The 14199-nt window shown below is 40.0% G+C and overlaps 2 long non-coding RNA genes across 3 annotated transcripts in view; one reads left to right on the forward strand and one right to left on the reverse strand.

Annotated features, from left to right (window-relative positions):
• LOC134809463 (uncharacterized) overlaps positions 1-14199 on the forward strand; it is an 88104-nt gene that overhangs the window by 21389 nt on the left and 52516 nt on the right. The window lies entirely within an intron of this gene.
• Positions 1-14199, reverse strand: part of LOC101057909 (uncharacterized) — a 169622-nt gene that overhangs the window by 11471 nt on the left and 143952 nt on the right. The gene's annotated exons all lie outside the window — the stretch shown is intronic.

The following is a 14199-nucleotide window of genomic DNA, read 5'->3' on the forward strand; positions in this document are numbered from 1 at the left end:
GCTTTTGAATTATCCATTTCATACAACAGATTTTTGCAAAACTTTAGAGGAAGCTTGTGGTCTTACTCCATTTCTCTAACCTTTTTTTTTTTCCAATTATAATTCCAGCAACTACTAGACTTATGTTTTTAAAGAACTGTGAAGGGTCTGTCTGAGATTTTTTTCTACTTGCTAAGAAGTTAGCCTATCACAATTTTAAGATGCTGGAAGAAGGCTCAAGACTCCTGGGTCAGAGCTAAAGAAATTTATTTCTTACAACACAGCAAGCAGCATGAGCTTCAAGTTTTTCATTGGTTTCCATGTCTTCCAAATCTCATGGGAGTGATATGGTGCATCTCAGATGGATGCAGCTCACCAGGGTGACCACCTCCCTCATTTACCTAAGACCAAGGGGTTTCCTAATATTCAAGATTTACTTTACTGTAAGCAGGAAAGTCTCAGGCAAATTCTGACAAGTTTGTCATCCTGTACACACAAGACTTATATAAGAGCTGAGATTCCCTGAGCTTAGGAGATAGCAGACTTTTAAAGGGACTGCCAGTAACTTGTCCATCCTTTGCCCTGGAAAGAGACATTATCTTTATTATTCTAAATAGCAAGCAAATCTGTCCTTTGCTTTGGAGGGAGACATTATCTTTACCTTCCAAAACTGTTTGCCATGCAAACACACTTGAGAAGACATTTCAGAATAAAAGCTGTCCATGTATCTGCTCTGAAGATGTACAGAAATGCAAAAGATCTGTGGAAAATTGTTTCCCAACAATATTTTTATAAAATTACAGTACAATTATAGCACATTCATCTCTACTAATCTGTATCCTGGCTTAGAAGATGAAAATCCTATACTCTTCTAAATTTTCACCGAGTTTCCTTTCTTAATAATCCAATACAAAATGTTTGCTCATTATTTTTAATAGGAAGTTTGTGAAAGGCACCTAAGTATACTGAAAGAGGTCATCTATTTCTCAAGAATAAGTTGCTATTTTGTCTCAGTAGCAAAGATTTAACAAAGAAAAAGATATTTTCTACTGTCACAATCACCCAAGGACATACTAACTAAATCCTTCCCTTGGCATCTAGCAAAAGAGGTCAGGGTCTGTGAATAAGGCAAGGGAATTTAGGAGTAGGAGGAGTAAATCAGAAAACAAAACCAAAACCAAAAAAAAAAAGAAAAAGAAAACCCTGTGTTCCTTTTGGTAAATGAAGCATATCCTAGGAGATCGAACTAATCTGGACTTTATGGAAATGTGTGCAGTCAATTTCCTTGGAATTCATCAGCCCGTAGGTTCTAGTCACTCATATTGACTGTAATAATACAAATTTCAGTGTTCTTTTCCCCGACCCAGAAGAATTTCAGTGTTCTTTTTCCCCACCCAGGAGAATTTCTAGGAATTCCAGGGGAGGTTTCACAAGCACTCATCTAGTCTGTTCTTACCGTTCGTCATCTTTTACCACTGGGTAAACACTGCATATCATGACGTCTCTGGGATGCTGGGGGCCTCCCACCACAGCTAAGGCCCGGGTCCCACAGAATACAAAGCCTCACCACATCGTGTTACTGCATTAACTTTCTGTTGCTGTATAGAAAACTACCACAAACATGGTGACTTAAAATAACACAAATTATCTCACACTTCTGGAGCTCAGAATTCTGGCATAGCTCAACTGAGTTCTCTGCTTAGGGTCTCTCAAGGCTGAAATGAGATGTTCACTTGGCTGAGCTTTTTAATATGGAGGCCCTAGGAAGGAAATCTGCTTCCAAACTCATTCAAGTTGTTGGCCAAATATGGACTGAGGTCCATGTTTCTCAGCTGGCTGTAGCCAGGAGCCACTCTCAGCTCTTTAAGACCACCTGCATTCTGTGGCACAACCCGCCCCTCCCTAATCTTCAAGCCAGCAACAGTGCGTCAACTCCCTGTCATGTTTTAAATCTCTGACTTCCTCTTCTGATCCTACAGAAAACACTCTGCCTTAAAAGGGGTCATCTGATTAGATCAGGCCCACCTGGATTATCCCCATACTTTAAGGTCAATTAATTCACTTGAGACTTTAATTACATCTGCAAAATCCCTTCAAAGAAGTACTTGGATTTGTATTCGAATGAATAAGCAGAGGTCAGAAATCTTGGGTATGGATGCATCTTTAATTACATCTGCAAAATCCCTTCAAAGAAGTACTTGGATTTGTATTCGAATGAATAAGCAGAGGTCAGAAATCTTGGGTATGGATGCATCTTTAGAATCCTGCCTCCCAGTTACTGTGTGAAGATCCTCTTTCATCTCTGCTTCCCACTATTTTAGAGAGGTGCAGTAAAAAGCAATGTTTGCGCATTTATATGTAAGAATTTTTCGAAGATCAGATCTTTGGGGATTTATGTATAGACCCATTGCTCTCCACAGTATTTCAACCAAAACATAATAGGGTCTTTGCTACAAGTCAAATGAAAATACAAATGTTGATGCTATATACAGAATCGCACAATCACGCAGACAACTAACGCTTTATCACAGAGTCAGACTCATCCTCTCTTAGGACAAATATTTTCTCAGAAATCTCAGTCCTTCAGGAAAACTCTTTTGAGGAGATGGCTTTACCAGTACACCAGGCACGCCCAGACCTGTCTGAATTCCAGTTAAGTCTACAGCCTGTTCTCTTACTCTATTTACATACTATTGATAAGGAATCTCCAAGCTTCCTGTCTCAGAGAATATCAAGCGCTCTGAGCTGCTGCTTTCCGAGGAACACAGAGAGCATGTTTCTTGCTCAGCGGCTAAATGTCTGACTTGTCATTTGAGACAAATGGGGATTTATGCTTCTCTCGTTTCTGTGCTTCCTCAAAGGACAAGCATCAGAGTTTTTGTGCTTGGAAAGAGTAAGGGCAAAGTACCAATTAACCAAAACACATTGCCAGAAAGGACAGGTAGAGAACGATTCAGTGTCATTTCTGCAAGATCTGCAGATCCAGAGCCAAGTAAAAAAATTAGGCCTTGTTTTCTAAATATAGCATGGAGAATAGCAGAATCAAAACAAGAATGGCATTTGCATTATGGGAAGGAATGATTTAGTCCTTTCCTTTTACTTTTTTCATCCAGTTTGCTTTAAACACACAGCTCAGTTGTGAACTGACTGAACTGTGAAGAAGGCAGACAGAAATGTAAGTGGGAAAAAAGGCCACCAACCAATCTTTAATATTTTTCGACTTTGATTGGTAACTGATGTTGGATAAAATCACCCTTGCCAGAAAGTAACTTCAAAAAGCAGGACACAGCACTAGTACTCAGGCTACATAATATGGGTCATTTTTTTTTTTCAAAGTCTAAGATCCACATAATGCTGTTCATTGTTTGGCAAAAACAAACAAGTTAGATTTTGTGTCTTGACTTCTGAAAACATGTGGAAAATAGCCAAATAGATTGGTCAGTATATTGTATGTTTTTAAGGAGTTCTACTAAACCACTCATTCAATAGACAGTTGATAAAATCAGCCAACAAAGGCAATGAAGAATTTAATTTCAGAATTTTATTTTCCTTTTATGAGTCTGAAGATAATTTACGTAGAAGAGAATGATGGGCATGAGGAGAGATACCTTCCAGGTTTATATTCTACTCCCCCTCAAAACTAAGGAATCTGAGCCACAACCAGGTTATATGTTTATGCTTAACCAAGGAAAAATGATAGAATCTCCTATAACAGATATAATAATCCTATAATAATTGTCCATTCCTAACTCTGTGGTTTCAAATCAGAACAAAAATGAAAAATAAAGTAAGTGGATACATGGGGAAAAGGAGAGGCTATTTTCTGTCTGTGAAGAATTAAAGTAATGAATTTTCACAAGAAGAAATTTGACATCGAATCTAAATTATTGGAAGACAAGTATATATAAATCATTTCCATATTTATGTTTAGCCAGCCATGGCTTCCAAAAAATATGTGCAAGTATTAAAATTCAGGTAAAATGAGAAGTAATAACCCAAATCACTTAAATCTTAGCTTCTGTTAACCATAGATAAAGATGTAAATAGTACTTAATAGCTGAAAACTACCAAAAGAGCTTTAAGATGTAATGGTAAGTGTTGGGACTGGAAGTCACATAGACTCATGTTTGGTGCTTAATTCTGCCCTTTTTGTGACTGGGTAGCTATAGGTATTTTTCTTAACTTCTCTGAGCCTCAGTTTCCTTGCCTATAAGGTATAAAGAACACCTTTCTTGTTTTTCTACTGCATATGTCTTCCATGGCCTCCTTTCTTCATTCCTCCTATTGTGAGATAATGTGGCAGAGACTGACTACATAGTCCCCAAACCTGTTTCTTATTTCTGGGCCAGCAGCTGAATGATGGTGTCCAATAGCCATGCATCCAGGTGGCCCATATGACAGGCCTCTCCAACAGAACAGAAGCAGAAGTTATGTGTCTCATCCAGTATGAGGCAGTTTCTTTTCCCCTCACAGGGTAATCTTGGAGGCCACATTTTGAAGATGGCAGAAATACTACATAGAAAGTCTAGATCCTTGGGTCACCATTTGGAAGAGAGCTGCCTGACCAGGAACATATGTAATTGACTCTGCCTACGTGGAAAATAAATTTATACTACAATAAGCCATTGAGATTTTGGGGTTGTTTGTTACAGCAGTATTATTTACCCTGCCACTGAAATTGGTACTTCAAAGTGGAGCATTGCTATGATAAAAACATGAAATATGTGTCACTAGCTTGGCACTTGGGCAATGAAGAGCAAGAACACAGTGATAACAGGCAGAATGCCTACAGAGTCATACCATACAGTGACATAATATCTATTAAAATTGTCATCTGCCATAAAATGGAAGGCGTACTACATACCTACTTAGCAAGTAGGTTTACGGGGAGAGGTTGGAAAACGGAGAATGAATAGCGTGCGTTGGTTGTTACTGACTGCTGGCAGCAAAGTATTATAAGAAAAAAGCTCGGGAAAGGACTGGCCAGTTTGGGGAAAGACTTTAAAGGTAATGAGGAGTACAGAAAGTCAAGGGCTGGCTGGGTGGAAAAGTCAACTATGTCTGAACTTGAAATCATAGAAGATGATATTTAAAAACAGACACGAAGCCTAGAGGGAAGCCTAGTACCCTCTTGGATAGAATGACTCAGCCTTTCAGCAAAAAGATATTAAGACTGGTGTTCCCACTCTAGCCTGGCAGCTTCAAGGTTGCCATCATTAAGTTGAGTATGTGAGACAGTGAGCTGAAGAAGCAAAGTAAAGCGCCCTGGAGAACTATATCTAGGAAGGTACTTTGGGTTTGATAAACACATGAAAATGAGTAAGTAGAAAGCTACTACATTTTTTTGAGAAATACATTGTCCAGTACCAGAAGTCTGAAATTAAAATGTCGGACTTTTAAGACTTACAAAAAGCTTGAGCCTTTAACTTCCATGAACAAATAAAGTTAGGAAAGTTGTATAACTCCCAAAGAGGGCTTACACTTAATACCCAGTTCAGAGAAGGCCATGGAAAATAATAAACTTGGAAGAAACTGCTAGAGGGCAAAGCCAGGGGTCACAGAAAGCAACAGACTAAAAAAAAAAAAAAAAAAAAAAAAAAAAAAAAAATTCTCAAGGACAGTAGAAATTGGCACTAATCAAAGGACTTCTCCTACTCCAGACTGACAAATCCTCACAATATTGGCTAAGTGGAATTTCAGAATTGCCATAGCCTAATGATTTTCCTGTGTCTTTCATTCTACCAATTTTTAAATGAGAATATTTACAGGTTGTCTTGTGCCTGTTTTACTAACTGTGCATTGGGGATGGAGGGTAGCAAACTGATCACTGTCTTTTCAGATCATGGGCTACACAACCATAAGGAGCCACATCTAGGACTAAAGGAGAGAATTTCACATCACTTGAACATCTTGGACCTAGAACTAGAAGCAGGGACTGACTCGATGAGATCTTGTGTTTTCCACTTAAGAAAGGGGCTCATTTATTCTATGTGTGGGAGGAACCATGAAATTGGTATTTGATGACCAAAAGGGCAAACTATGGCAGAAGCTTATATGATACTTATCAAATGTTTTGTTGTTGTTGTTGTTGTTTTCTCCTGGGGATACTGGTAAGCTACATTTCCAGCCCTCTTGTGTGTAAGATGGGAACATATGTCAAGTTCGCACCAATGTAATGTGAGCAAAAGTGATGTGTGCCTTCCTGCCTGAGGCAGTTGAGAGCAGACGTGTCTTCTTCACACTATCCATCACTCTGAGGTGACAGTAAAGGCCCTTGGTGAGGATATCAGAGCTTTCTATGAAGGAGAGAAGGCCTGAGTCTCTGACACAGCAGCACTTGGAGGAGAGCCATTCAGGAAGACTGCCCAACATCTGCATTAGACTCATGTGAATGAAATAACTTGTATTATGTTAAGCCACAGAAATTAGCAAATTGTCCGTTACTCTGTTAGTAGCCTCTCTAAAGAATAGCTGTGTCTCAAATAATTTGGCCTTCCTTTCCCATTAGAGTTGATGGCCTCAGTATGGTTACCTGACCAAATTATCTTACCTAGGAATTTGAAGGTGGAACATGTACTAAGTCAGTTTGCTAGGAAAAGCCAAACTTTAAATCGATGTGGCACCCGGGGGCCCAAATGGTAAATTAGTGCCATAAGCAAGATTAAGTTGTAGAGAAACAGAAAATCCATGGGAAAAAAAAAAAAAAAGAGACAAAAACAGAAATCAAAAACAAGGTAAGTTTTCAGGTATAAGCAGGAGACAGATTAAATTAGCAGAGGAGAGCTATGAATATGCCACGCCCTGTGGCAGCCATGGATATGCGCTCCTTGAATCTCCCGTTAAACAAGAATTCGCCAACCGTTAGCACCTCCAAGATATGCCTCAGCCTTTAGCTGAGGTTGTGTTCTTCCTGAGAAGCTTCAGCCAATTACTGGGCACACTGTGGGTGTGAGGGCCTGGCCTTTAATGCCTCATGTGAGACTCCTCAAATGGCAGTCTTTGCTCACAATCTTTGCCCATTGTTGGATTGGCTGAGACTTTGTCAAGTCTGCATCACGGTTTGAGGTTCCCCCTGCCCTATCTGAGTTCTTCATTCTTTCCTTTCATGTCAGAGCAACAGCGTGATATGAAGGTTTTTCCTGCCCACTCTTGCTTCCTCTCCGTTTTATCTTTCATAGGCATTTCTCCTCCAATAAACCTCTTGCACTTTCAAGTCCATTTCAGTGTTGGCTCTTCCATGCCAGAACCTAAAGTCATTTTAAGATTTTTAGAGGTTCTAGGTATGAAAAAGATTGTGGTGTCCCTAACTGTCATTGTAAATATAAATAATATTTAATCATAAAATATATATGAAGCATTTCAACAAAATCCTTATTTTTTTCATAATGACTCCCCCAGTGATTCTTTTGTTTGTTTGTTTGTTTGTTTGTTTGTTTGTTTGTTTTGAGACAGGGTCTCGCTCTGTCACCCAGGCTGGAGTGCAGTGGCATGACAATCATAGCTCACTGCAGCCTCAACCTCCTCAGTTCAAGCAATCCTTCCGCCTCAGCGCCCCCAAGTAGCTGGGACTATAGGCACAGGACACCACACCTGGCTAATTTTTTTTGTAATGTTTTGTAGAGATGGGGATCTCCGTATGTTGCCCAGGATGATCTCAAACTCCTAGGCTCAAGTGATCCTTCTGCCTCAGCCTCCCAAAGTGCTGGGATTACAGGCATGAGGCACCACACCCAGCCCCAATGTGTTTTTGCTTATTATTTTGAATTTGAAATTTCAAATCCCCCCCAAAAAAACTACCTCTATTTTGCTTGATCTTTAAATACATACTTATTATACCTTTTGGGTAATTCAGAACTGCTAAAGCCTCACTTTGGGCTCAATCTTCACCCCAGTGAAGTTAAAATCTGAAATGGATTTGGGCTGGGAGAAGGGATTGAGCTTGTATTAGTTATATATTGCTGTGCAATAAATAAATAAACCACAAACTTGGCAGCTTAGGACAAAACATATTTATTATCTCACAGTTTGTATGGATTAGGAATCTGTGTATGTCTAAGGAATCTGTGCACGTCTAGTTGGGGCCTGTCTTAAGGTCTCTCCTTGGCTGTGTTCACAAAGCTGGGGTCTCATCTGAAGGCTGGATGGGGAAGGATCCACTTCCAAGCTCACTTAGTTGTTAGCAGCCAACAGGCTTTTGAACTGAAGGTCTCAGTTCCTCACTGGCTATTGACCAGAGGCTACCATCAATTCCTTGCTAAAGGGATCTCTTCAACCTGGCACCTTGCTTCATTAAAGCATTATGTGGAGAAATCAACAGGGAGAGTCAACTAGCAAGATGGAAATCACAGTCTTTTGTAACTTGGATCAGGGAAATGATATGCCCTCAATGTTGCCAGGGAAGAGATCACACGAGGCAATAAATATCAGGAGGTGAGTCTCATTGGGGCCATCTTAGAGGCTGCAAAAATTTTAAAAAACTTATTATATTGATTAGTTGAACATTTAAAATGCTAAAAGTTGAACAATTATTCTTGGTACACATTAATGCATTTTAATCAGTTTCTTTGCTTTTAACATCATGTCTGGTATTTTTCTGAAGAATGTGTTTTTTAATATAATATTTAAATCTTTTTTAAATAAGATTACCTCCAATGTTCTTAAAGTTACATATTGTGATTAATAAAGTTGAAATCATTATATTCTTCATTGGAAAAAATGAAAAAGGAACAAATCTTAAACCAAATGAGACAGTGGCATAAATCAGGACCTCTCTGGGCAGAGTAGAACAATATGTACTTTTTTTTTTTTTTTTTTTTTGAGACGGAGTCTTGCTCTGTCTCCCAGGTTGGAGTGCAGTGGCGCGATCTCGGCTCACTGCAAGCTCCGCCTCCCGGGTTCACGCCATTCTCCTGCCTCAGCCTCCCAAGCAGCTGGGACTACAGGCGCCCGCCAACACGCCCGGCTAATTTTTTGTATTTTTAGTAGAAATGGGGTTTCACCGTGTTAGCCAAGATGGTCTCGATCTCCTGACCTCGTGATCCGCCCGTCTCGGCCTCCCAAAGTGCTGGGATTACAGGCGTGCAATATGTACTTCTTAACTACAGAAGCAGAGAGAAAGGGAGAGATAGAGATGATTAGATAGATAGATAGATAGATAGATAGATAGATAGATAGATGATATTGATTTCCCATGCAGATGTCAACCATCCTCATAACTGGAGGATATCATATTTCTAATGGTGAAACACTAACAGCAAAAAGTAAGGGATACCAATTGTGAGAAACAAATCACAACTGCACATCAAATGTTTGCTGACATTGGATCTGTGCTGTCTTCCAGTTGTGCCATCCTATTTTACTCCTTAAGAAATGAGGAAATTCCTATTTGGGGGCATCAACTCTCCCTCGAGAAAAACAAAGCTGCTAAGTAAGATTCCACCTAGAAAAGGGGAAAAGCATATATCAGAGAAACACATTTATACCCCCACACAAAATAATAGCATGAGCTGTGTTTTAGAGGAAATAGGGCGCTAAACCAAATTCACTCCTCTTAAATCAAAGCTTCCCCAAGTGCAAGTACATGGCCACATTGGGGAACCAGATCCAAGTTAGAGAAAAAGGAAATTTAGTGACAATGACTGTTTCTTTTACCCTTCAGGGAAAAAAATCCAAGTAGAAAGCATCTCTTTTCCAGTTCAGGTTGAAGAGTCCTTTCCTCCTGTCACATGTTTAGTTGTCCCCTGAGGTTAGCGGTGCAAGCTCACACTCTCCAGAAGAGCCACACCAACCCAGCCTAAAATGGTTACTTAGCTTCATTAAATCAGGTCACAGTGAAAAGGATAAGCTTTAATTATCCACTGAAGTGATCTTTGAATCCAGTATCTCTGTTTTCTCAACATGATCTCGTAGCAGGAATTATTTCTCTCAAGAACCACAAGAGGGAGTATTCTTACTTCTTTGTCACTGTCCATCTCTGACACTGGATAGATAGTACCCTTCTGCGTTTTTTTAATGATAAGACATATTATTAAACAAGCTTCATTTTTATTCATCTAAAATATGAGTGATTATCTGTGTGTCTTTCCTATGTATTATATCCAGGACATTTTCTTAACCAGCCATGATAAAAGAGAAAGCAGACAGTATTTCATACTGGTTCTTTCTCTCACGTTTATTATCTGGGGACTGTGAAGGAGGATTTCTTTGTCAATTTGTGTTCAGCAAGTGCAAAATAGCAATGGATGATTCTCCCTAACTAGGAGGAAAGGAATCATTTATCTGGAAATAATTATACCACTGCTTTGAGCTAACCATCTGCCTAGTCCTTAAAAGGCTAAAAGCAAACCACAAACATGATTCTGTCCATTTTCATCATATGCCTATGAGGTAAAGAGGTGATAACTAATACTTTCTTCAATGACCAAAGTGCAGTACAAATCAGGAAAGTATCGATCTTATGTAAGATACCACATTGACTGTGTCAGCTAAAGTAATATAATCTGCTAAAGTAAGCAACCCCAAATACCCACGAATTCACACACACACACACATACACACACACACACACCATACACAAGGCTTATTTCTCACTCTGGTCACTGTCTGATGGGAGTTGGGTAACTAGTCTGGGCTGCTTTCTTCCAAGTGATGATTCAGTGATTCAGGTTCCTTCTATTGTGTCACTCCATCATCTTCACACTGAATTTTCTCTTGGCTGTCAAGTAAAGAGTGGCATAATTTCAGGGGCTAGGCATGGAAGTAGTATACTTTGCTTCTGTCCCCTAGCCTGGCTAGAACCCAGTCACATGATCAACTTAGATGAAGAATGAGGCTTCCAGTATGCCAGGAAAGAGAATGCACAATTACTGAGCTTCTAGACCAGGAGTTTGTCTTGTTTTTGGTTTAGTTTTTGTTTTGAGACAAGGTCTCACTCTGTCACCTGGCTGGAGGTGCAGTGGCACAATTTTGGCTCACCGCAGCCTCCACCTCCTGGGCTCAAGTGATCCTCCCATCGCAGCCTTGTGAGTAGCTAGGACCACAGACAACAGGTGGCGTGCCATTACCACTAGTTAATTTTTGTTTTTTTTGTAGAGATGGAGTTTCACCATGTTGCCCAGACTGGTCTTGAACTCCTGGACTCAAGTGATCCACCTGTCTTGGCCTCCCAAAGTGGTGGGACTATAGACGTGAGCCACCACAGCTAATCTAGGCCTAGAGTTTTTGACATGGTTTTCATGGGATACCAAAAGTTCTGTCGGCTTAGATGGAAAAGAAATTCCATTCTAACCTCAAACTGAAATTTAGCATTTCCTTCCATTATAAATGTAGGTATGATAGACACTGGTAGTGCCCAAAGCCATTTCTACTCAGTCCATCTGATTTCAGTGCAGCTGACATAAACAATTCCATGCATACTGTCAGTGACTCTCTGCAGGTATGAAATCTCTGTGGTTTTTGTTTTGTTTTGTTTGCTTTAGAGATTTATCTGAAGTCTTGGAAGGTCACTCAGTAGATGCAACGTGCAGCTCAGAAGTGCGGAGGGTTAATAACCATGGGGAGAACACTCAAACCATGCTAAACAGTAGTGTTTATGTAAACAGACCAGTCTCGAGTTCTTTAGCAAGATTATTCTGAGGCACATTCTATAAACTTCGAAGTTTGCAAGTAGCATTGAGTTCCAGTTATTCTCAGCAGCAACCAACACAGTAAGATTTATTGGCTTTTCTCTCTTTCTTGTCTTATTCTCCTCACTGTCTCACTTCTGTTTCCTGGGACTATCTCCCAAATAAACTACCTGCACCAAGTCATCATCTCAGCCTCTGATTTCATGACAATCCAATTTAAGCATTGGTGAGGGAAGAGGCTCTAGAAAAATGCCCCTCATTATAGACTTTGAAACTGAATTACTAAACAGTCAGATAGCAACTGTCACATGTGGCAAGTGTTGGGAAAGGAGCTAACTCCTAGATTGTTGTGGCCTCACAATGACTAAGAGGCTCATCTATGGCATATTGGGATGTGGTACAGGTGAAAGGCGTATGCTGCATCTATATCACTTGAATGGTATGGGGTAAATGTAATGAAAAGAATGGGATATGTAGGTATGACTGAGAGCCTAGAATGCCCAGCTTATCCTAAACTCTAGGTCATCAAAAGCAGTCTCTGCCCCTTGCTAGAAAAGCAGCCTTCTATTGCCAGGAGACCATGCAGTGATCTTAAAGTAGATGCTTGTAAGATAATGCTTAAGGCCTGCCCTCACTTCCCTTCATTGACTCCCCTTCCCTTCACTGACTCCCGGCCAGTAGCTAAAGACCTCAGCGTAGTCCAAGCAAGGAAGAATACTTCCTGCTACAAGAGTAAATAGCTTACCAAAAGATTTGCAAATCCTGGCTCATGTGTACTGACAAAAGCTGGGAGTGGATCTTGAGAATAATAGACCTGAGGATATGGGGCATAATATAAGCCTCACAATGGGGCAGATGATTAACATGGTTGCACTCTCTCAAAAGTTAATGTACTAGCAAGGACACCTGGAGGCAGTTCCAAGATGACGCTGCAATGATTCTTTTGAGCTTGGACACGACACTGTCTTATAATAAATGAGTTAGAGATGACAGATTGTGTTCAGGGAGTTGATAAAGGGAACAAAATGATCATGGAAATGGGCATCTTTAAATTGATTAATTATGTGAGCTATGAGAACCTACTGCCTGATTATGTTCTGTGGAAAGGAAAGACACATCCTTCTTTAGGGAAGCAAGGAATGCACCGGTGAGGGGGACACCAGCATCACTGAGACACTCTTGGGTGACTCTACTTTGTAGCCCAGTATTGACTGGGGTAGATGCTATCTTGGGACTAGAATCCTTAGTGTCAGTGGGGATGGTAGAATTGCATAATAGTGGAGAACAACTAGTAGCATTTAACTATCAGAGGCAACATTGATATCATTACCATAACAGAAAGCAAGAGCATAGTTGCCACTTGTTTGCCTTGATTTGTAGAGATCTGTGGTCATGGTCATTAGACCATTGTGTCCTCAGAGCAAAGTATAAAAACAGTGAAAAGAACACCATATGCTTTAGCAGTCTGCCAAAAGGCTCAAGGCATTAAAAAAAACAAAACAAAACAAAACAAAACAAAACAGCTTTGATCAATCCTATCTCTGATAGTCTACCTACCTGCTTACCAAATATTCATTTTGCCCTTTCTGCCGTACATAGTATGCAGTCACAGTTCAAAAGAGGCAATTCCAAACAGTATCCACTCAATACATCAAGTTCATTCCAAATCTTTTTAAAATTACAAAACAATAAAATAAGTAGATATGTATTTTGTTCCTACAGTAAGTGATAAAACTTCTTCCATAGCAAGAGAAAACAGAGCTTAACAAAACACTCAGCTTCTATTTCACAAAAGTCTAGATACCTTTTGCTATGTAACAAACCTCTTCAAAACTTAGTGGCATAAAATAATAGCAATATTTATATTTCCCAGAAATCTGAAATTTGACAAGGCTTGGCAGAGATAATGTGCCAAGCATCTGCTGGATTAGCTATGGATGTCAGCTAAAACACCTATACGTGCTGTCTGTATGTGCACTCACAACATGGTGGCTGATTTCCAACGATGAGTTTCTCAAGAAGGAAAGCCACAAGGAAACTGTTGACTTTTTTAGCATGACTGTGGTAGTAGTGACACACCATTACTTTTCAATGCATTCTATTTGTCAGATGCAAATGACAATATAACACTGAACAATATTAAAGAGGAGGGTAGTTAAAGCAAACCTTTTGATGAAAAAAGTGTTAGGCCGGGCATGGTGGCTTATGCCTGTCATCCCAGCACTTTGGGAGGCCAAGGCAGGCGGATAGCTTGAGTCTAGGAGTTTGAGACCAGCCTGGGCAATGTGGTGAAACCCCATCTCTACAAAAAATAATACAAAAAAGTCAGCTGGGTGTGGTGGTACATGCCTGTGGTCCCAGCTACTTGGGAGGCTGAGATAGGAGGATCACCTGAGCTCAGGAGGTGCGGGTGGCAGTGAGCCAAGATCATGCCACTGCACTCCAGCCTAGGCGACAGAGTGAGACTCTATCTCAAAAAAAAAAAAAAAAAAAAAAGTGATAAAAAGTTTGTGGACATGTTCACAAACCACAACATGCACACATAGTTTTCCCTTATTGATCTAACTGGCTGGCTACATGTATTAAAATAAAAATA

Source organism: Pan troglodytes, chromosome 2 (genome assembly GCF_028858775.2).
Source record: "Pan troglodytes isolate AG18354 chromosome 2, NHGRI_mPanTro3-v2.0_pri, whole genome shotgun sequence".
NCBI lineage: Eukaryota > Metazoa > Chordata > Mammalia > Primates > Hominidae > Pan > Pan troglodytes.